Source organism: Empidonax traillii, unplaced genomic scaffold (assembly GCF_003031625.1).
Source record: "Empidonax traillii isolate 1590-97213 ecotype Southwest subspecies unplaced genomic scaffold, ASM303162v1 scaffold171:size1303362, whole genome shotgun sequence".
NCBI lineage: Eukaryota > Metazoa > Chordata > Aves > Passeriformes > Tyrannidae > Empidonax > Empidonax traillii.
The window spans coordinates 1,251,732-1,274,080 of NW_020955364.1; the positions used below are offsets into that span (position 1 = coordinate 1,251,732).

At 39.0% G+C, this 22,349-nt stretch overlaps 1 long non-coding RNA gene across 1 annotated transcript; it reads right to left on the reverse strand.

Moving 5' to 3' along the window:
• Positions 1-3,002: 3,002 nt before the first annotated feature.
• LOC114058415 lies at positions 3,003-17,458 on the reverse strand. Its single transcript, XR_003571446.1, has 3 exons — positions 17,328-17,458; positions 11,314-11,420; positions 3,003-3,174 (listed from the first exon to the last, which is right to left on the reverse strand). It is a non-coding gene; the product is annotated as an uncharacterized LOC114058415 (long non-coding RNA).
• Positions 17,459-22,349: the final 4,891 nt, after the last annotated feature.

The window sequence follows — 22,349 nt, forward strand, 5'->3', positions numbered from 1 at the left end:
GGTGATCTCATAACAACGCTCTCATAATCTGGGAGTACGCATGAGAGCATAAATGGATTTTGCTTTTCAAAATCCAAACTTTCTCAAAGGAAATCACTGAGACACTTTGTCATCACACTGCTGAGGGAAGCAGTTGTTACCATAGGCAGTGATGACACCTTCTCTGTCAGTGATAAAACGGGTCCAAATCACAGGCATTCACGTATCTCATATAGATGTAAAACTGAAGGCAGCCTTAAATGAGAGAGAAGGAGAACTTACTGACTTTCTCTGGCTAGTCACCTTATTCACAGGACAGGCTGAGAGAACTGCAAAGCCACTCTGCCTGAAAACTTGTAATAAACATGAAAAGTAAATGAGCTGGAAGATAAAAGGTGGAAAGTTTTCACTTTTACAGGAAAGTCAAAGTAGATATTTCAGCAGGGAGATCTTCAGGAGCTTCTGTAATCACATCTTCTGAGAGACTTGAAATTGCGGACACTCAAATTCATTAGTCATTTACAAATTAGAAGATTAAGCCCCTATTTCCTATTTTTGTGGCTGACAGACAAATAAGCATCAGAATTTGCAACAATGCTATCTAGGATTTCTCATTCAGCAATGATGAGAGTAGGGTGTAACATGGAATTAACTTCTCCTTGCTGTTCTCTGAGTTAAATAAGCATTCTGGTTGTATTTAAATATGCCTACAATGTGGCTAACTTGCCCTGGGTCAATGAGTTTCTGCATTGCACTAAACCTCCTTGGACGCTAGTCCTGTGCTTCACTCTGATGCTTCAGTGTCCTGGAGTCTCAATGTTACCCACTAAATTTGCATTAACACTAATTGAGGATGTGATCAGACAAAGTAATCAGCAGTAGTTCTACCATGCACTGTGATTATTTCAAGTTGAGGTGTGGATAAATATGCAATTTCAACACAGGGGTTTTAATTCTGTAGCAGCAGGATTAATGAGTTTGCTTTGCATTGGTCATCACTGACGTGTGAAATGATGGAAAACAGAGTTTGACTGTGTAGTGGAGGTGAGCACAGAACACGTCACACTCACCCTGCTGCTGAAGTGTTCCCCCTTTCAGGTCTTGTTTTTTTAAACAGTTATTTTTTACAAAATCCTTGATGGAGACAAGGATCCTTCTGGAGATTAATTTTCTGGCACTGTGAAAAGACCAGCTGTTGCGTGACAGCCTGTCAGATGTTTTTAAACAATCCAAAAATGAAGGACAAAAATACCGTGTCTGACAGCAGTAGCAGCAGTGGTTTTGCCAGCCTGCTAGTTCAGCAGGTGGATTGTGAGGTAGTGCAGCACCATATGCAGTCTGCCACAAAAGCCCTGCAAAAGGAGGTGAAATCCAAAACTGATCCATAAAAATGTGGATGAAGTAGTACCACATCCCTGTAGTAAGAGAACACTTAACTTGTTAAGGAATTAATCGATTTTTATCCTTCTTTCATCAAGGAAGAACTGGACCAGAGTGCAAGAGAATGGCAAAGTTAAGAGGAGCCAGCGGCTGAGCTGGGTGCCAAACCTCCTTCTGTACCCCTGGGAATCCCTCAGCCCTTACACTTACCAAGATGATATTATTTACCAAGAGCTGTTGCCAGCTGGTTGCAAAGATAGACAATAAGAGGATGCTGAGGCAGTAATGTCCATTATCTGAGCAGTCCAGGTTTGAAATTCTGGTATTTTTCACAGCACTTTGCTTACCTGTCTGGGAGCAATAAAAGTCGAAGAAGTCATTTGAAATAGCAAGGAGCAGCTGTTTGCACTGTTGGCTGGCATAAATCTCAAACCATTTATAATAGCAGCAAAAACCTGAGCTAGAGCTGATCTCTAGTGATAAAATCTGATTTCCTTTTTGGTCACTTTTCCTGTGCCTGGAATATTTCCAACAATATATTTCTTGAGAAAAGTAGTGAGACACACATAAATTCTCTGAAGCAGATTCTCTTGAAGATGATGAAACATCATTTGGCACTTCAAGCACCACAAAGAATGGAAAAACACTTGGCAGAGACTTTTGTCTGTTTCGTGTGTTGGTCTTCCATAATAATGATACCTTTGCAAGTGCCTAAACTATAATAACATGTTTGTAGCTGTCATGCTGCCCCACTGGGGAGGCCATCTGAATTTCCTTCAGAGAAATCAGTCACGACTGATGTTTCTGAAGTCATCCACTCCAGCTTCATTAAGTTGACTCAAACTATGAACAGCGGACAACTCATTCCTTTCTTATCATCTACCACTGAAGAGCTCTATCACTTACACCCTTCCTGAAGGCTCCTTTTAGTCTTTTTTGCTCTTGATCTGATAATTTTCCCCCTGATTTTCTCCCTATACCCACTCATTCTTCTCTTTCATACATTCTTGTCCCTCCAACTGTTGCTGCAGAATAGAGGCACACTAGAGCAGAGACCTTGCAGTCTACATGATTGGTGTTTACAGCTGAGCAAAACTACCACAAACTTTGAGTGCTACCACATTATAAATTATAAAAACAAAACCACTATTTGAGATCCAAGAGACACAGATTAAACTGCTCCAAGAATGTCTGGTTTTTAGGGACAGAAGGACACTTCTGATTTTGTTTGACCTCCTCTCAATATTAGCTGTAGAATGTCACCCAGTTAGCTTCACATTCAGCCCAACATTGTACTGGAGAACCAGAACCCTTCCTTTAGAAAGTTAGCCAGGCATCAGATTACCTCTGGGAAAGCAACTACCCAGAGCTATGTGAGGCTGCATTTTTCAGCAGTCAGGAATATATGGCTACATCTGCAGTAGCTGATGATTAAACACGCTGCCCTGAGTGCAGCCCTCCTGTTTTCTCCTTAGTGCCTCTGACATACCAGGATTTGAAGGGGAAGTAGAGATATTAATTAAAGTATGCCCGTGTCTAATTCCTTGAGTGAGAAATGAGCATAATCCAAAGGCACAGGATAGTGTATTACTGTGTTGATGTAGCATTTGGGAACTTGGGTTTGTTATTTCCTCTAAGTACAGCTGTTTAGTTGCACTTGATTTTGGTGATGACCTTCACAAACTGTGACCAGGGCCAAGGTTTTTGTCTTTTGCTTACTTTTCTGCAGCTAGTATGTGATTTTTAGCAGTGTTCCTCTTCTATGCAGCTCATTGCATATTAGGGTAGTGATCTCAATTGATAATCTTGCTGTCCCTGTAATACAGAAAACAAAATTATATCAACAGGAAGAACATCAAGGAAAGAAGAAAGGTTAAAAAATACAGCAGTGTTCACTCAACAGATCCAGCTCACATAGCACTGTGAGATGGAGCATGTATTTCTACTCCTTTTAACAGCTTAGGTATGGCTGTAGAAATGTCATGTAAATGATCTCAAAAAGTGAAAATGATGAACAAATTTGTTCCATGCCATATATCAACCTATTGTTAATCACTGATACTACAGTACCTTCTCCCATTTACTCCTACCGAGGATCTTTCTCTAACAAATACTGCCTCTAACAGCTTTTTCTTCCTTGTCATCCTGGCCCAATTCTGCACTTACGTTTTTCCTATGCTTCTAATTTGCTGGTTTGCTGCCAGCTCCCCATGACAGATATATTGAGTCTGACTGAGATCAGCTAATTTTCCCCACGGCAACCCTCACGGTGCTGTGCTTTGTATCAGTAGCTAGAAAGGTGCTGATAACACAGCATTGTTTTGGCTACTGCTGAGCAGTGCTGGCACAGCATCACTGCTGTCTCTCCAGCACCGCCCCATCACCACTAGGTTGTGGGTGGGCAAGGTCTTGGGAGGGGACACAGCCAAGACAGCTGATCCAAACTGACCAAAGGGATATTCCACACCATATGATTTCTGCTCAGCAATAAAAGCTCAAGGAAAGGAAGAGGAGAGAGGGAAAGCATTCATTATTTATGTTGTTTATCTTCTTGAGCAACCACTACACGTGCTTAAGTCCTGCTTCCTGGGAAGTAGCTCGACATCACCTGTTGATGGAAAGTAGAGAATAAAATATTTTATTTACTTTTGCTTCTGCTCACATGGCCTTAATTTTTGCTTTATCAAATTGCCTTGATCTTGACCTATGAGATTTTTTTCATCTTGTTTCCTCCCCTCCCTTTCCTGATTAGGAGGGGAGTTATAGAACAGCTTGGTGGGGAACTGACATCCAGCCAAGGGCAACACAACATAACAGGTCAGATGAAACCTTCACTCACACACAACTTGATGGCTCTTCAGGGAAATTTAGGTAGCCTGAGTGACCTTCAGCCACAACTTGATAACGTGTGCACAAAGTTCTGTCACAGAGTAATCACCAAACAGAAATTAGGCTCGCAAGCTTTGTTGGCAGTCAAGTCTTCTAGGCAGGAGCTGAACACTGAGAAAACAGAGCATATTGCGAAGGTGTAAGAGGGCTTCAGGAGATTCAGCCTCCTGAATCATTTAGACCTTCTTTATATGTATAGAGAGGAATCATCCAAGGATCTCTTGGTGCTTTATGCAGAGACAAACTCAATTCATGTACTTTGGGAAAGCTCCAAAGAAACAGAAGTGCAGGGGAAAGCAGATGAGGGTCACCACAAGGGAGATCACCTGGATTTTCCCCTCAGATATTCCATTGCCTTGATGGGCTTTTAAAGAATTTGTAATCTGTGTTGAAAACCTTTCTGCAAACCAGGAGAAATAATGTCTTTTTTCCCCTAACAGAAACTGTCTTTTTCCCCAAAAAAAGTTGTCAAGTCAGATGAGAATTTCCCCTAAAATATCAAAATGTTATTTTTGTTGTAGTTATGCAGGTCATTTAGCCTTTTAGTATCTAATAATTATTCTTCTTTGTTGAGGCTCCTTATAAAATATCCAGCTGATGCTGCTATTCTCAGTAGCCTGAGGTAGCTGATTTAGTGTTCAATTCTGTACTGTCAGGAGCATTTACAGAATTGGCCTGTGGTTTTGGCTTGTGATTTTTGCTTGTCTCTTTGTTTGTTTGTTTGTTTGTTCCTTTATTTTTATTCATTTCAAGCTTCTCTAAGTACATGTCACAAAACTCTTCCCCACCTTCCTCTGTGCTCATGGCCTTCAGAGGTCTAGAGGTCCTTAAATATTTTGTCTTATCTTTTTGCATGAGTGAGTCATTCTAATTTGAGCTGGCTCAATTTTAACTTCCTTGAATTTATTTGTCTCGTGTGGTCCATTGCTTATCCAACCTGAATAGAATTTGCCAAAACTTTGTATTAAATGAACAGCAGTTTTCTTCTCTGTAATACGTTTGTTTCTGCAGCTGTTTTTTTAGCCTTTTCAGGCTGACCTGCGAAATAACCATTTTCTGATCTACTTCTTCAACAGTAATTGTGCCTGCCCATCTTAATCATCCAGCATGCAGTGTGTGCCTGAGGATTTGTTCCAAGTGATTAGGATGATTTCCCAAGGATGTCCCAAATGATCCTTATTTGATTTACATCTTTCTTCATTTTCACTATTGTATTCAAAATTATGAAGGTTCAATATGGGTTTTGTTGTTTGGGGGCTTTTTTAAAAAGGAAATTATGCTGAGAACTTCTCACTGCTTTAAAGCTTCTGACGCTTAAGGATTTTGAAAATTTGTTGTATGTAACTACCAAATTGAAGTTTTGTCCTGTTATTCACTCTATATTAACAGTAGCAGAGCCACTAATGCACTTCATGGTATTTCTGATACTTTGCTGAATTGAAGATAAAATCTAATAGTAAACTTTGTCAGAAAGCAAATTTCTCCCTCTACATAGATGAAGAGCAAGCTTTCTGGTGTGCTTATCCAATAACTCGGCTGGTCACAAGGCTTCTATATGGCCATAAACCCAGAGAAGGAAAACCGTCTGATTTATTCTGAAGTCACTGGTAGAATAATGGGATATGAAAATGTCGCAGTAGAGATAAAAGGATTGAATAGGTGCAGTTATAATAGCTGGGATAAAATTAAAAGTGTTATCTAATTTTGTGCTTTAGGATATGAAGTGAATACCAGCTTAGTTCAGGAATAAGTCCTTCCTCTGAACAGCGTATACCCCAGAGCACAAACAGTGACTGATTAGATTAGTTGGTGACATGGCTGCAATTTTTCATTTTCCTTTGCTGCAAATGCCATTGATCATTCTCAGAGATTAAGTGAACCAGTGGTATCTTGTGGTTTAGAAATTCCCTTGTTTTGAATGACTTGACATTCCTGTGTGACAACAGAACTGATTTCAGCCTGGTCCCGCCTAGAGAAAAGCCTGGTGACAATTCACAGCTGCAAGGACACTTCCATATCAGTTTGCTAAGTAGAATGGTACCCAAATTTCAGAATTCATCAGCAGATCCAGTGGTCAAATTGTGTGAGATTTAGACATTTGGGCATTTTAGAAGTAGCTTGATCACTTCTTTTCACCTCCTTTCAGGTGTGCTTTTAGAAATGTGAAAGACTGAGGAATCTTTGAGTTCCTCTGGAGTTGGCAGTTTTACAAAAGTAGGGCCAAATATTTGGCAAATGCAAACCAGAAGAGCTTCACTAAGACTAATATGGCAAAAGCAGGTGATTTTTTCAGAGTGAATCCAGTTTATGACATTTGAAGTTTTGACCCTGAACAGAATGGAGAGATAAAGAAGATCCTTTACTTGTTTTTATGTCAAATCTCATTTGTTTGCTGACTAGTGCAGAATGCATCCCAGAAGCACAGAATGCATCCATGGTATCATATTATCAGGAAAAGCATCCAAGATCCAGTACTCTTTGCCCATTTTTCTGAATGAGTGGTACTATTTGACTGCCTGCATTGTGTGCTATAACCCTAAAATGGAGCCAGGTTCTAGTTCTTTGGAATGCCAAGATTGTATCTTCTAGTATTTATTTTGAAGCTTATCAGTCTAGGTAGAGACTAGGCTGACCTGACACAGCTATGGAGCTCTCTGGACCTGTAATAGTATTTCAGCACAACACTTCATAGGGTAGATGAAGCCTCTGTCACAAATGGATCAGCAAAAGTCCTCTAAAAGTAAAGATTTGAGGTTTACAACCAGAATGCTAGGATCTCATCCTTCCAAACTACTGATTTCAGGTGACATTTGCTCTGCAAAGGGGCACTGAAAAGTTAAAAATAAATGTTTACAAAAAAAAAAATCATGTTACACACATGAACTTCCATGTTCCTTTTATCTATGTGTGGGAGCCATTCAGTCTGCTTCAGCTTCAGTTTTTGCGTCACAAACATTTTCTTATGACTAGTGAAGTGAACTAAGTCTGAAGAAAGATTATAAAACCAATTTATTTCAGAGCAAAGGAAATAAAATATAACATAGTTCCCAAATAAAATCTTTTCAACAACCTCTATTCGTTTCTTATCTACATTAAGTAATAATGAATAAATAAAAATTAGGCAAGAACTAAGCCCTTTCTCAAAAAACAGAATCAGTTACCCACTGCGCTGACACAACTAAGAAGCATAAAATTGATGTAAAGGAACAATAGACACTTTTTTTTCTTCTAGAGCAACATTTCCTCACAATGGAAGCCAATTAGTGTTGTTCTCTGAGGAAATACGCAAGCATCAGAGCAAACATTTTTTGTCTGAAAAGGAACAAAAAGAGTGGAAACCTTTTTGATCTAGAAACACATTGTCATGTGCCTCCAAAAATGGAAAGAAACAGAAAAAGCCACTATTGAAGTTTTCTAGAAAAATATAATGCAACTTCAGTCTTGAAAATCCTGGAGTTCTGATTATTTCCATTAATAAAATCTACTGAAATTGTTCTATTCCAGACACTGTCTCACTTTGCTTAAGCAGTGAAGAAAAGATGCTTTTAAAGTAATGCTGCCTGTTGAGATCAGGAGATCAGGTAGGAAGTGTTTATTTCCCTCAAATGTTCTTGGAGGAAGATTGTTGCTTGTCTTCATTTTGAAGTTATTTTTTAACTCTTCTGGGATGCACCTTCCTCTCTCCTCAAAAGACTCCTGTTTGTATTAGAGTGCCTTGAAGACAAACGTGGTACTGCTCTGGGAGAAGCCTTAGATCCTGCCTTGGGAAGTAGAAATGCACCATGACTCTATCGAGCTGTGTGCCTGTCCCTGTGCAAACATCTGTTATGATCTCATGCAGCCTGAGGTGTCTGAATGAGTTAAACAGTGAGGTAAATAATGAAGCAAACAGCCTATCTGTGCAAATAAGTCTTTGAATTGACATTTGAACACAAAAAACCCCTGAAAACTTTGCAAACTAAGCCAGAAGGACCACTGGAGCTGTACCAGTGACACAGCTCCTCTGCAGAGCTCTGCGTGCTGTGGACACCAGCTGACAGGGCAGATGGAAGAAGGAGACTGGAGATGTGAGAGAAGGCACCACATTTTCAAAGTTTCCAGAAAGTTCCAAGTGTCATTCTTAGTTTCCAGGGACAAATTCCAATTTGGACAACTTGCCAAGTGCTGTCAAAAAGGAAGAAAGATCAAGCAAACCATGCAAGCAAGGTCTTCCTGCCAGCTCAATAGGCAGCTGTGTCTCTCTCTTTTGTGAGAGAATCCTAATTGTCAGGAAATACCACAATTATTTGGTACAGCAGATGACAGTTGGAAAAGCATAGCAAAGATACTAAATCCTTCTGAAGAGGATGGTCAGAAAACTCCAGACAGCTTCAAGTGACGAAGTTGACATATTTTAGAGAATTAGCACCTGACATCTGGAAATTTTAAACACAATACTGAAAGAAGGAGCTGGCTGTATTCCTTCTACTATTCTGCTAATACAGAAAAAACCCATGAATTTATCGTGTTGTTTCTGGTTGTTTCTTTTTTACTTTTTTAGTGATGATTTTTTTTTTTTGCTTATCTAGACATTTGAACTGTTTCAACCACACACATTTTTTTGGCAACAAGGAGGTTGTCCTGATTTATTTGCACAGATAGCTAGTCCTTTGCTGAAGTCCTTTATTTTTGAAAGACTCAGCCTTAAAAAGCTGATTTTGACAGGAGGGGAATCTTGTATTTTTGTGTTTGATTTGTTTCTTTAACAATGTGAGTCCATTCAATTTAACATGAGAGTACTGATGTCATCTTTTTGAGCTTCTCTCTCTCTTAAAATTTTTAAAAGGCTTTTAAAATATAATATAGTCAGACCTATTGTAGCAGACAGGTCAATGCATGTGAATAAAATTAACACAGAAGTAGCTAAAACCAAACAAGATCAGTGGCTTCCTTGCTGCTGCACAAAAGTGTTGACATGGGTGATACTTTAATTTTTTTCCAGACATCACTTGTTCTCACAGTAACAGCTGTGACAAAATATCTTCTGGGTGTGTCTCTAAAGCAGAGAGCTAAAGTCCTCCCTAGGCAAAGATGCTTTTACAAGGAATTTCTTAGCTTTTGGGAGATTAAATATACTTGTCCTTACACTAATATTGTAGTTTCAGTTGTTTTATGACACATAGGCAAACATAGTTAATCCAAAGAGAACATATAGTGAGTCCCCTATGTGAAAAGTCATCACACTGAATTTGATTTTAATAATAGTATATTTGTATTTCAGGGGTTCCTGTTTGCTTGGTCAACAAAGGCTATTATTCTGCAACCTCCCATCCGTAGTTGTGGTTGCTTTTTTGACTTGATTTGGTAACAATATTTTAGAAATGCTGAGGTCTTTCCAATGCCTTAATTCCAAAACAAAGGTCATGGGAAAAACTCTTATCCTTGAGTGTAACCACAGCAAAGCGAAACTGGGGCCAGAGATAACATCTTCGAATGATAAAGAAAGCAGATTAAACACATGGGACTGTCCAGAGACATTTACACAAAAGGCAAGCCGTTAATGGGCAATGAACTAATGATACATCTTCAGAAAATGTTTTCTCTGTGCCCACAACCACTAACAAGATACTTAAGAGACATACACTTAGCCACATATTAGACACTCAGCTTGGGTGACTAGTGTCCCAAGATACCCAATTTAGTTGATATAGCAGGAAGAGCTTCTCCAGACAGCAAGTCAGAGCAGGAGCTGCAGAGGTGACAGTGAATATTTCTGATCGTGTTAAGGAAGAATTGAGTCATAGCAGTTTAATATGTCAGACCTGACTGTAAAATCTCTTTATCTGCTTGGTGCAATCAGCGATTGAAAGCATATATCTGTGCTATGAGGCACTGAACACATGAAGGCACAAGTAGTTACCTGTGGGACTAAACAAAATGAGAACACTATGCAAGCAAATGAAAGAAGAAACAGAAATAGTAAGGCAAGAAACAACAAGCCAAAATGCTACAAACATAAACACTTCTCAGTCCTTTTGTGTTGTTCTTCATGTGTACTCTGCACTGGTTCAGCTGCATTGTTCTGTTAATTAAAATCACGTGGAATTTACAAATGGTTTAAATAAGTCCAGAAGAAACATCCCACATTTATTCCAAGCTGTGGGACAGACCACATTGCAGAGAGTTAAAGATGAGATGGGCAGAGCCTACTAAAAGCAAGAAAAGCCCATACAACTTTCAGCCTGGTGTTTTAATTAACAGAGAATATACCAGAGACGAACATTACAGATCTATGCTTAATTCTCCTTCAAGTCATTGCACTTCTGTAAAGGAATCTGCAAGGATACAGTTCTATCCTGTGTATGAACAGTTTTAACCTCTGCATGCTGCCATCCTGACAGAGCTTTCATCCTCATTTTGTATTCCATATGTATTTCCTGGCTTCAGCCAGAACCAGAACCAAAAATGAGACATTGCAACTCTGAAGGTATTTCTGTCTGGGAAGGAAAACATGGAAAACCTCATGAGAAAGCATGTTGTGCAACTGCTAGACAGGTTTGGTGAATTTGAAAGATGAGGGTAGCCTGGACAAAACTTCACGTTGGTGATTATTTGTGCAATTTGGATGTAAACTATTAAAACTTTCTAATTAGTCTGAATAATGTCTGTGCCATTCCACTGGGAATGGATCTGTAGAGCAGAACAGCTGGTACTGAGGATCTGTGATTACTGAGCTTATTCTGGGAGAGATTTACAACAGACAGGCTCCCAAAAGGTTTGCATTTTCCAAAATTCCTCTGCCACAGTAACCAAAGTATGGTAAGTGGAATCAAAAGCACACCCCTGACCCAAGAAGAGATGATAATGTACACAGGCCTGAAGGTTCTTGGCAATGAAACCTCGTATATGAATAATGCTTTAAATTTTGAAGGTGTTTTATAGACAATTGGAAAATGGACTTTTAACAGAAAATAAATTAATCCAAGACCTCCCAAATTCCAAAACATTTGTCTGACCTTTCAACAAAAAAATATTGGTGAAAATTTAAACACTTCTTTCCTCCCTCCCTACCCAAGCAAAACATACCAAGATATTTTGATTCTACATTTCTTGGCTCTTTGCATCATGCTCCTCTGATTCACTCAGTGAGGTTCTCAAATCTTAGCTCTATGCTTTGGAAAAACAAGACCCATCTGGTAGATGCAGACAACACCAAACAAAAAGGATTAGCTCACATGATACTTTTCTCATTTTCATTCTTAATCTTGGGAAGGACTCAGAACAAAAGTCACAATAAGAAAATAGGGTTCTGTTTCCAGTGGAAGAAGTTAAGTGCCCACTTGTCAGGTAACTTTAAGGTTCTCCACAGTTTGCAGCCACTCTTTTTAGCCAGCCAAGGGAGGCAGGTTAAATAGCTCAGTGTTGCACTAGACTCATGAATTCAACTATCAGAAGCCAAATAAAGAGAAAGCTGTGACTATTATGCTGTCCAAGTAACCACTGTTAATGACTATTACACTGTCCAAGAGGTGAGAAAACAACCAGAGGTTTCCCTCACTTTTAGCTCAAATTCAGGCATGGTTTAATTTAACAGTAGATGAAAAATAAGTCAGGTATTTGGATTTTGTAGCTGTGAAACCTCTAACTCTCTGTATGCTGCATGGCCTTTCCACATACAAAAAACAGCCTGACCAAAAAGCAATTCTTGCCTGCTGAAATGAAGGAGTATCACCACTACCATCAGAAGTATTATTAAACTGACACACATGTAAAACCTATGCATTTCATGCAGTAGAAATAGGGGGACACATGCAGCCAGTAGGGAATTATAATACACTGCGTTCAAAATAAAGAGGGGTACATCTCAGTGGTCATTCAGTGTCTGCAACACCTCTGGTACAGATAAAAGATTTGATTTTTCCAAGTCTGAGTGCTCTGTGGTAAAAACAGGCTGGGAGAGCATTACTTTGCCAAGGAGTTTGCTGTTCAAATGTGATACACGTAATTAAGGGCATTTGCATCCCATTTCCGCATCCTCAAGGCTCAGGTTAGAAACATACACACCTGTCACAACCTGACATGTTCAGTAAAAGAAGAAATAGAGTCAAAATAATTTGGTTATTTTTAACTAGAGAAATAACTAGTGGTTATTTTTAACTAGAGAACCAATCAAAATACAAAGGAAGGAGACAAGAAAGGAAAGCATTCAGGGACTGTCAAGAGCATGTCAAAGCTGCAATGTTAAGGGTAAAAAATCAGCACAAAACCTTTTAATTTCATGTCCTTCATTTTCAGGTCTCAACAGTTACAGTAATTCTTAAATGTATGATTTGTTTGTTAGGTAAAGGTTAATGATCTTTATTTATAGAAACTCAAGGAGAAGCTCGTCACTTCCCAAGGATGGCAGCAATCTCTCGAATAGATTTTTAGTCATGAGAAATACTGGGAAGATTTAGCAAACCTGGGCCTGTTGATGCTGTCTTCCAATTTTGTGGACCAGATGATGCCCTCTTTCAAAATGTCCTTTAGACTTTGTTTGTGTTTTATCAGACTGGCATAAAGAGGGCTTTTGGCTAATAGTGCCACATAGCTCTGCTGTATGACCGCTTTGCTATGAAAATTTTCTTTTCTTGGGGATAATTTTAGGCAAATAGCATTACCCAGTGTTCTGTTTTCAGCTGGGATAGAGTTAATTTTCTTCCTAGTAGCTGGTACAGTGCTGTGTTTTGGATTGACTTTGAGAATAATGTTGATAACACACTGATGTTGTAGTTGTTGCTGAGCAGCACTTACAGGATTTGTCAGCTTCACATGCCCTGCCAGTGAGGGGGGGCACAAATACCAGGACAGCTGATCCCAGCACCATGTTCAGCATGCAAAGTAGGGAGAAAACTGGCTGGGGGCCGATGCTCGGGAACTGACTGGGCACTGGTTGGGGTGAGCAATTGTTTTTTCTTTTGCATCACTTGTTTTTCTTGAGGTTTATTCCTCCCTCTTCCTGTTATTTTCTCCTTCATTATGATTTTATTATTATTATTTCAATTATTACACTGTTCTTACCTCAACCCATGGGTTTTCTTACTTTTACCTTTCTGATTCTCTCCCCATCCCATGGAGGGGAGAAGGGGGGAAGTAAGTGAGCAGTTGTGTGGTGCTTAGTTATTAGCTGGGTAAATCCACAATCTTCAGGGTGTTGAGGGCCTCCAGATTCCTGCTTTAGAGCCATTTTGGATGCCACACTGGTACTACTTAAAAATAATGCCAGTAGTTTCACGAGCAAATTTCCTCTTCTGAAGGTAACGTCTTGCTTTACAGCTAGGGAATGTTCCAAACCACAGGCATCTAGCTGAGACTACAAAACCAGCTTAATCAGGGTTAAACTCCCAAATTCCCTCTGTTTATTGCACTACTCTTAGTAGAACAAAAATATGCAGAAGATCAATAGTTGAATCAAATAGCTCTGCCTTCAAGCAAGGTTGAATACTTTGAATTGAAACCTTGGTCAACTTAGGTCCATGGTAAATGCTTATTATAATAGCCTTCTATTTAAAGCAACAGAAAAAGCATCCCTGGCAAATGAACGAAACCCCAGACAGTTAAAACATTTAAAATTTAAAAGAATAAGGACAGCTTTCATTTTAACACTAACTCTTTTTCTCTTTCCCTTTGGATATAGAGAATTTTTTTTCTGATGCTGCCTCTTCTTTGACTATCTTTCTATTGGTAGTGGAGGTGGCATTAATTGCCCTCTTGCATGTCAGTATTATCTAAAATGAGCTGCTGAAGCTGCTGCTGTTGATCTCTCTTATGAGGATGAATATGTTTTCTTGGAGACATAATAGGACAAACACCCAGAGAGTGAGGAAGAAAGAACAGCAAAGATAAATGTTCTGCTTCTGATTTTGCAGACCATTTCACGAAGTGTCTCTGTAAGAGGCACAAGTTTTGGTACACATCCTTATCAGCTGCCTAGATCCAGGGAAACTTACTTCACTCACTGGTTATTTCAGGAAGAGCTCCCTTCCGGCTCACAGGCTGAGAGCAGCATAGCCACAGTCTTCTTATTCTCAGATTAGATTCTTTTCCCTAGTAAAATGCAAAGAAGGAAGAAAAGAAACAGAGTCAAGGATAGAAAGAGCACACACTAAGAGGTGGGCAGCAGTGAAAAGATAAGTAATCCTCTAGGTGAGAAACATTAATTTTTTTTTGTGGCACATTTTGTTCCCTTTTCTCTGAAGGTTGGAGAAATAAAGGCAGACTGACAACCCTGGTGGGAGCTGTGGTCTCAGAGGCTTGCAAGAAGGTCAGAAAGGGTGGAGAAGGTTATTTATTTCCACCCATTTGTAATGCTGGTTTCAGCACTAAATTAAAAAATCTCAGAAGAGGTGTTTTCTCCATCCTCCATTCCGCTCACACTTCTTTCTGATGTTTCTGTTCAGTTCAGGGACTGCCTTTTGTTTTATAGCAGAATGTAAGCCAGGTGGTAAAATGGTACTAACAGATTTAAAACTTGATTATATCCATCTTTACATCTTTAATTTTAAGCTAAATGTATAATTTGTAATTGTACTTTTTTTATCTTGGTCAGCATAAACTGTCTGTTCTTCACAATCAACCTTGAAAACACATGCATTTCCTTTGAAACTTTTACAGGAAGCTTTCACTTTTTAATTTTCATTTATTTATTTATGTTCTCCTTATGCTATAAAATAAGGCCTTAAGAGATGAAAAGCATTTAATCTGCAGAACTAGAATTATTGGTTTAGCATCCAAAAAGAATTCATCATCAGATTTACATCCTGCCCTGTTAAAAACAGTCTCAGCACCCAGAGCAGTTCTGCTCTTATGATCCTCTGCCATCCTTTCTTACTGGGGGATGTTTGTGGGACACTGATCTATGGATGGAGTACCTCATCACAAGCATAAAGTTCATCCATCATAACAACAACTGGACATGCCAGTGGGAACATAAACACAAATGACCTTCAATAAGATTGGAATGGTCTTCAGGACCCACGAGCATTGTTAACTGTCATGGCATTTGTGGATGCTCTGATGTACCAAAAAGCATGGTAGTTACATTTCCAATTATAAGTTTAGAAGGCTAATTTATGAAAACCACGTTTGACAATAATGCAACTGAGGCTTTATTTAGTAGTCCTGATGTTGCACTAGATATAAAGGACACTGCATGGAATTATTCCACACTCCAACCAAAAAAAAAATATATATATATATATATATATATATATATATTTAACATAAGCAGCTAGTTCTCTACAGTCATATTTCAGACACCTGAGCTGCTCAAAGATTTTCATGGCAGCTTCATGAAGCAGTAAGGAAGGCTTTCCTGCAGTCCAATGCCCAGAGTTTGCTGCCATGACTTCCAGTAGGTTGTATGAACAGAGTGGGAATACAGCTGCCCACTTAGATTATTTTAAAGCCATCACCAAATTGTAGCCTGAGGAGCCTAGTGATAGCAGTGCTCAAGTACTTTGCTGTATATTTGGTCTCATTAGAATTGCTTTCTTCAGTCTTTTCTCTCTTCCTCCCTTTTTGTTCCCAGAAGCCCTTAAGTAGGATGTCAAAACACATAGTACTCAAGTGGGAGACAAACATTTGATTGTGTGATGTTAAAGTGAGTTTCAGATGAGGTGAAACTATCCTATAGTGCCCCAGAATGCATCTCAATTCACACAGGGGAAGAACTTACATAAAAATGAAATAGCAACCTAAATCTACAGAGGGCTGCTAAATCACTTCCATATTGCAGCTGATATTATCATTTCTGGGAAGGCTCCACAAAGACTTCAGACAAGTATGAGGAAAGAAAGCTGAGACATAAACTTTGGTTATTTGTGCAGAACACCAAGGTCATGCTAAAGTGTTTTCCTATTTTTCTGTTCTTCATGTTCTGTGAAAAATCATTATTCCTCTCAGACATGTTATATTGTACACTGAGTTGCATAGCAGTAGCTTTGCACTGCATGTACCTTACTCTCTTTGAAACTGCTGGAGGCTTGGATAGAATTCAAAATAATAACAGATTCTGCTAAAAAGTCTGAATCACAAACTTCAAACCAGATCTACTTCTTTCAGTTGAAAGTAGTGGACTTAATCCCTATTTTTTAATTTTTTATTTTTTTTTTTTCAGGTCTAGGGTCAGCCCTTGAGGAGGACAACAAATTGGGTCAATTGAGGCATCATGTTCTGACCAGGCAACAGCAAGTGGGCTGATTGCTGCAATGGAACTGGGGAACATTTGAGAGATCGCAATGACCTTGTAAAGTCTAAGTGACTCACACCACTGGAAAAGAGAGTGGTTCTTATCAAGACCAAGAGCAGTTTTGCCATGACAGCAAAAGAAGATAGAAAAGAAAATATTTCCACACGCAAATTGCCAGCAGTCCATACTGCCCTGAACATAAAGAAACAGCGACCAAGATGACATTTCTATTGTGCATTTGACAGCTGCAACACAGTCACCAGCCCAACCGAAACCAAGAGACAAGGGATGTAGTTTTCACATTATGTGTCAAAACAGTCTAGAAAACATAATCATTCCTTCCTTAGTATTTATTCTGTTTGCCTTGGTTGCCTCACAGTACACGACCAGAACAAAACCGTAGAGAGAAAGCAGATTTTGAAACATTTTTACCTTCCATTTAAGGACACACACATTAAAAAAAAAAAAAAAAAAAGACATGAAAATTGTCACAAAATAAAAACCTCCCAAAAACTAGATCAAATTTTGCTTGATTTTATACTTTGTTTTCCCCTTCACCAGATATGATTACTTCTGCAAATGAGATTTTAAAACAAAACAGCAAAGCAAAGCAAAAAGTACATCAGAGTGTAAGAAAAATCTTTGGTTGTTTGTCAAAATCAAGCTTTGGATGATTTCCATATCTGCATATTGCAAGAACTGGCAAGTGAAACTGAAGGCAAAGTGCCTCAAGGACAGCTGTAATTTTGTCACAAAATGGCACTTTTCTCCTGAAAGCCACAGTGAAGTGAATCCATCCTGAGAGGGCAGTCAGAGAACATCTATAAGTGCTGATGTGATGCCATTGTTAGAAAAGCTGATGCAAACCTACCAGATTGTTCTTCGGTACAACATGCATGATGATCTGCTGAGTTGCTCTCCAATCTCCTGTGCACCAGCCATCTGTCAGCTGATTGCCTAGAAAAGGACTCAGTGACATAAGTAGATAAAATTAAAGAGTTACACAGTAAAATTTATCAAATTCATTTTCAAATAGAATATGTGCTGACCTCAGCTCTTTCCTGGAGCAGGTTAATTTTAACAAAATCAGTATTTTCCAATAGACAAATATCCTCAAATCCCTGCTCAATTCTCATATAAACTTTCAGTACTACTGCCCTTTGGAGCTATATTCATTTGCTTTAGCCAGGCATTGTAACATGTCTTCATCAACTTAGTCTCAATTGGTTCATCTTGCATATTACATGGGAAAGTGAACATAAAGAACAAGAAATGGATCTAAAAGAGGATAGTAACTTATTAAAAAGTACCTTATAAAAAAGGGACATCAGCTGATCTGAAGGCAAAATAATTTTATTGCAGTTCCCTCAGCAGTGAAATACATTTGTACTCATGTACAGCATGTTTTACCATGAAAATTAAGCTCTGATCTTCTGTTCCAGCATCCAGCATTTAACATATTAAAATATGATGTAACCTTCTAGTCAGGTTGGCACTACTCTGACTTGTGTACTACCCTGATTAGAGGACACAGGAGGTGTCCTCTAATGCCTTGGCACACAACGGCTCTTACTACAGGCTGACAGCACTGAGGCTGAATTTGCTGTGTAACCCATTCCCCATGATCAATTATTCAGAATTTTGGCTACCATTTGGAGATGAAGTTTATAACTTTTATCTTTTTGCCTGCCCACCCAAAACTGACGGACTTGGTAATTTCAACAAAAATTATTCTTTTGTCACTACTGAAATTGTGGTAAAGGGAAAATACATTACATTAGTTTGATTATGTAGAGTCCTGGTCTTCATCTTTCTTAATATTGATTTCCTCTTCAGTCTCTGGAGATGTCATTCACATCTGGGAATAGAATAAACTCTTGTCAATGTCTTTTGCCATGTGAAAAAACAGTCCAAATTTGATCAAGCTGTAAGGCTGGAAAAAAGCAATTTACATACCACTTGTTCTCTAGAAACTTCATAAGATTTCATCTAGAGGGTAATGCTGTGGTCTAGTCTCAGAGGTCTGCTCTGCACATCAGGGCATGCTGAAACCTAATGTACTGACAATTCTGTGGAGCTTGCTTTAAAAAATAAGTTACAAAAGACAGTGCATATTTCTTTCAATAACACAGGTTTTGCATGAACTAGAAATCGACAGGAGTTAATTTAGTAGGGGAAGCTGTTTATTAAATGTAAGTATTCCTGATGATACCATGTATTTTGCAGTTTTGGAAATTAGCAAAAGAAGACTGTCAAGGAAAAAAAAAAAACAGGTAAGAGTGGTCTGAAACAATCCATTGCAATAACAAATGAAATGACACATACTATAGGAGGAGTTCATGAAGAATGCTAGCAGGTTCTGTGACCCGTAGTCATGAAATTGGTATGTCTACACAGAAAAATTAAGGAAATGTTAATTTTGGAGATGTTAAGATGAACACAAAAAAAATAGGGAACCAGGAGCATTAACAGACCTGGTCTAACACATTAAAGATTTCAAATTCATTTGTCCACCCTTTTGGGATTGGCAAAATTTCATAATTGCAGTTTCTGTATACATCTGTTTGCTTGGCTTATCTGATAAGTGTGTTCAAGCAAGGCTATTGGACTTTGTAGGCATAATACTTGTGTGATTGTGTGATATCTTTTGCTCTGGAAACAGATCTTAAATAAATCACCCTCATCAAATTGAATTCAAGTGAATTCCTTCAACAGCTATGAGTACTAACCAGATGTGCTCATACATCATTTTAGGAAAACAGCAAAGGCATGAGGAGAAGAAAAAAGATCAGGGACCAATTTGAAGGGAATAAAGTGAAGCGCATGCATATAATAGAGAAGATATCTCTGCAAATATCCAAAGGGTCTTCAAGATTTCCACATCTTTGTTCGTTGCCTGAAAGACATCAGCTGTGAAACAACCATGGGAGGGAAAGGTTTGCTGGCTGACTTCTACAAAAAACTTACCAAGAGTTAAAGAACAAACCATTTAATTCTACAGAAGGGCTGAGGAAAAACCAGAGCACTCAAAAAGTAGTGGTGGGCATTGAGGGAGGGAGGGGGAAGAAAGGTAGCAGGAATAAGAAAGCACTGCTTTGGCACAGTTAAAAAGAGTTTTCTCTGAAGTCCAGCTGGAGAAAAAAACTGGCAAAGGACATGGAGATCAATAAGAAGGGGTGCAACAGATATAATAGTTTCAAAAGAACTGGAAAAAGTTGGGTCTGCTGCTGAATGGAGAGATGGTGAAGTGATGGATGATATAGGGAAGGCTAAAGTGTTCCCTGCCTTTCTTGCCTTGGCAAAGCCTGCTTCAGTACTTAAGTATGTACCAGCACAGCTGAGAAAGAGCCAGACATCAGTGTGTGAGGAACGGGCACTGTCATGCTGAGCTGCACTGGCTAATCACAATGTGGACTGCTCAGTCTGGTGACCCCAAATGGGTGGCATTATTTTTGTCTGTGGTCATTAGTTCTCTAGGCAATTTTACCTACAAGAGCAGGAAAGGTGGAAAGAGAAAAGGATGAAGCATCCCACAGACACTGTGTATACTGGGCTGTTCCAGTGTTATTCCTGTATGTGGCACAGTACATATGGGGATGGCACATTCCTGTGCCCAGCCTGAGGGGATGGGGCAGCACACTGCACAACTCCCTCCTTCCCAAAATTAATGTTTGAATTGAAAGTTCAAAAGGTGTCAGGGCTAACAAGGATTACTCATGCAAATCAAAGGCAACCAAAACACCTCAGTCTGCCCACAGTCTGCCCAGTCATAATGTCTGCATTAATAAAAAAGCTAGTCAAAACCCAGAGTTTAAGTCATTAGTCATGAAAGCTCTTCATGTTTTCTGTGCTTGGAGAGCAATGTGCTACTCTCAATCACAATGATGTAAAGAAATCTATTCAGAAATCCACAATTTCATTTTAATGTGGCATCTGCAAGGACTAAGCTGGCACATATGTTTCCTAAAGATACAACACAGCAGTTCTGCTCCTTCACCTTAAAAGACTCACAAGTGAAACATCCTGTGTACCCGTTCACACTCCAGAAGTTGATGGACCCTAGAGATATTTTGGTAGGAAGCTGGTAGGAAACTTGTATCAGACGCTTTCTCTAGAGAAGAGAGGGTGGGAAGATTCTTTCCTGAGAAGTGAAAGCCCTGGGCACAAAGATGAGAGTGGTGATTTGCTGTTTGGCAGCTGATCATATGAATAGTTTTAGACAGAAGCAAGAAGACTTTCTGACATATAAGTTTCTCAATTTTTCCTTTTGCAAGGGCACTTTCACTACAAGACATGACAATGTTGAAGTGCCAGCCTACCTTATTATGGGCTTAAACATAAAGGTAGTATTCTTCTCAGTGGGCTTCCCCTGAGCCACAAATGTGTCCGGTTTTCCTGTGCTGTTGGCTGTGTGTCCTTCCTGCTGTTTGGTTCAGTGTCACCTTTATTCAGCCAGTTTTACCCCACCCATCACTGTGGTCTGGATGCTCAGCTGATACACATCTGTATAGCTCCAAGGCTGTCAGCTCAAGTACACAGATTAGGCCTGTGTCTATCCCCTGGACAACTTCATTCCTCACAAACCAAAAGTTTTACCCTTTTTTTGCTCAGTATTTAAGGAGAGCAAGTTTTGTCCTAAATAATTAGCTTTAAAAAATTGCTAAGCTGGTGTATGTTGGTATTTACGGTTTGCGTTCTTGGTTGTTACAACTCTCATAAAATGTTTATAAGTTGTCACTTAAAAAGATACTTTCAAAGACAAGACATATGGCAAGTTAACCAAAAGAACATTTATATGGAGAGACTTGCTAAGAGAACTTTATTCCCACTGCTCACAGCAGCTGGCACACAGCTCTTTAACATGATGCACTGCTCACCCCTCAGAGTCTTACCCAGGAAACATCCAGTCTTGAAAGTGCTGCACTTCACTGCAGAAAGCAGCAAAGGAAATATTATAACTTGTGTAACAGAAGAAGTCTAATCAGGGCTGCAGAGACCTCACTGTGAGCTGTTCAGCAGGGTAAAAAATGGTGCTTTCCTAACTGAACTTACTGCCCATCCTTGGAAGTGGGACTGTAACCACAGCAAGTGGTAGTGGGGCTCATTTGGTGAGTACAAGGGAAATATTAATGATCACACTAAGCAAGCAAAGGACTCAAAGATGTTTCAGCAGGAAACTTTTAGCTCCATGAGGCCAAGAAGCATTCATGAACTCTTTGTTGATGACTTTCTATCTCACATCCTGTCATTCAGGGACAAATGCCATTACATTCAAGATCATGGGAATTTTACAAATAATGTGCCTGCAGTGATTTTTCAACTACTGTAATTTATACCAGATGATTACTTTGCTAAAAGATCATATTTCCAAACCTAACCAATTCATTTAAAATTAATAAAGAGATGAACAAAAAAAATATTCCAAAAGAGAGCTTTTTTAGAGAAAAACATTTCACAGCCTGCCATGAAGACTTCAGATGATCTTTAAATAATGACCCAACAAAAATACATATGTTATCCCCTGGAGTACAGAAGTTACATTAGCACTAAAAGTATTTTATTGTTGTATTGTTTTCTAAATTGGAGGGTGTCTGTATATCTACACAGTAACCAAAGACAAGTGTATAAACAGCCAAGTGCCAGGAGAGCCTCAGGAAGGCTTCTTGCTAACAAGTTGCAACTGCAATTATAGAAACTACCTGCATTGAATCCTTTTCCCTGCTATCCAACTTCCTAACACACACTTCCTAGGGCAAAAGAATTATATTCTAATTACCTTGGCCAGGTGTGTTCATATACTCAAGTGAAATTCTTGGGCAAATTTATTTATTTTTTAACAGCAAAGGAAGACTCAAAATGGATTTTGGACATCACCTCAGTAAGGCTCATTATT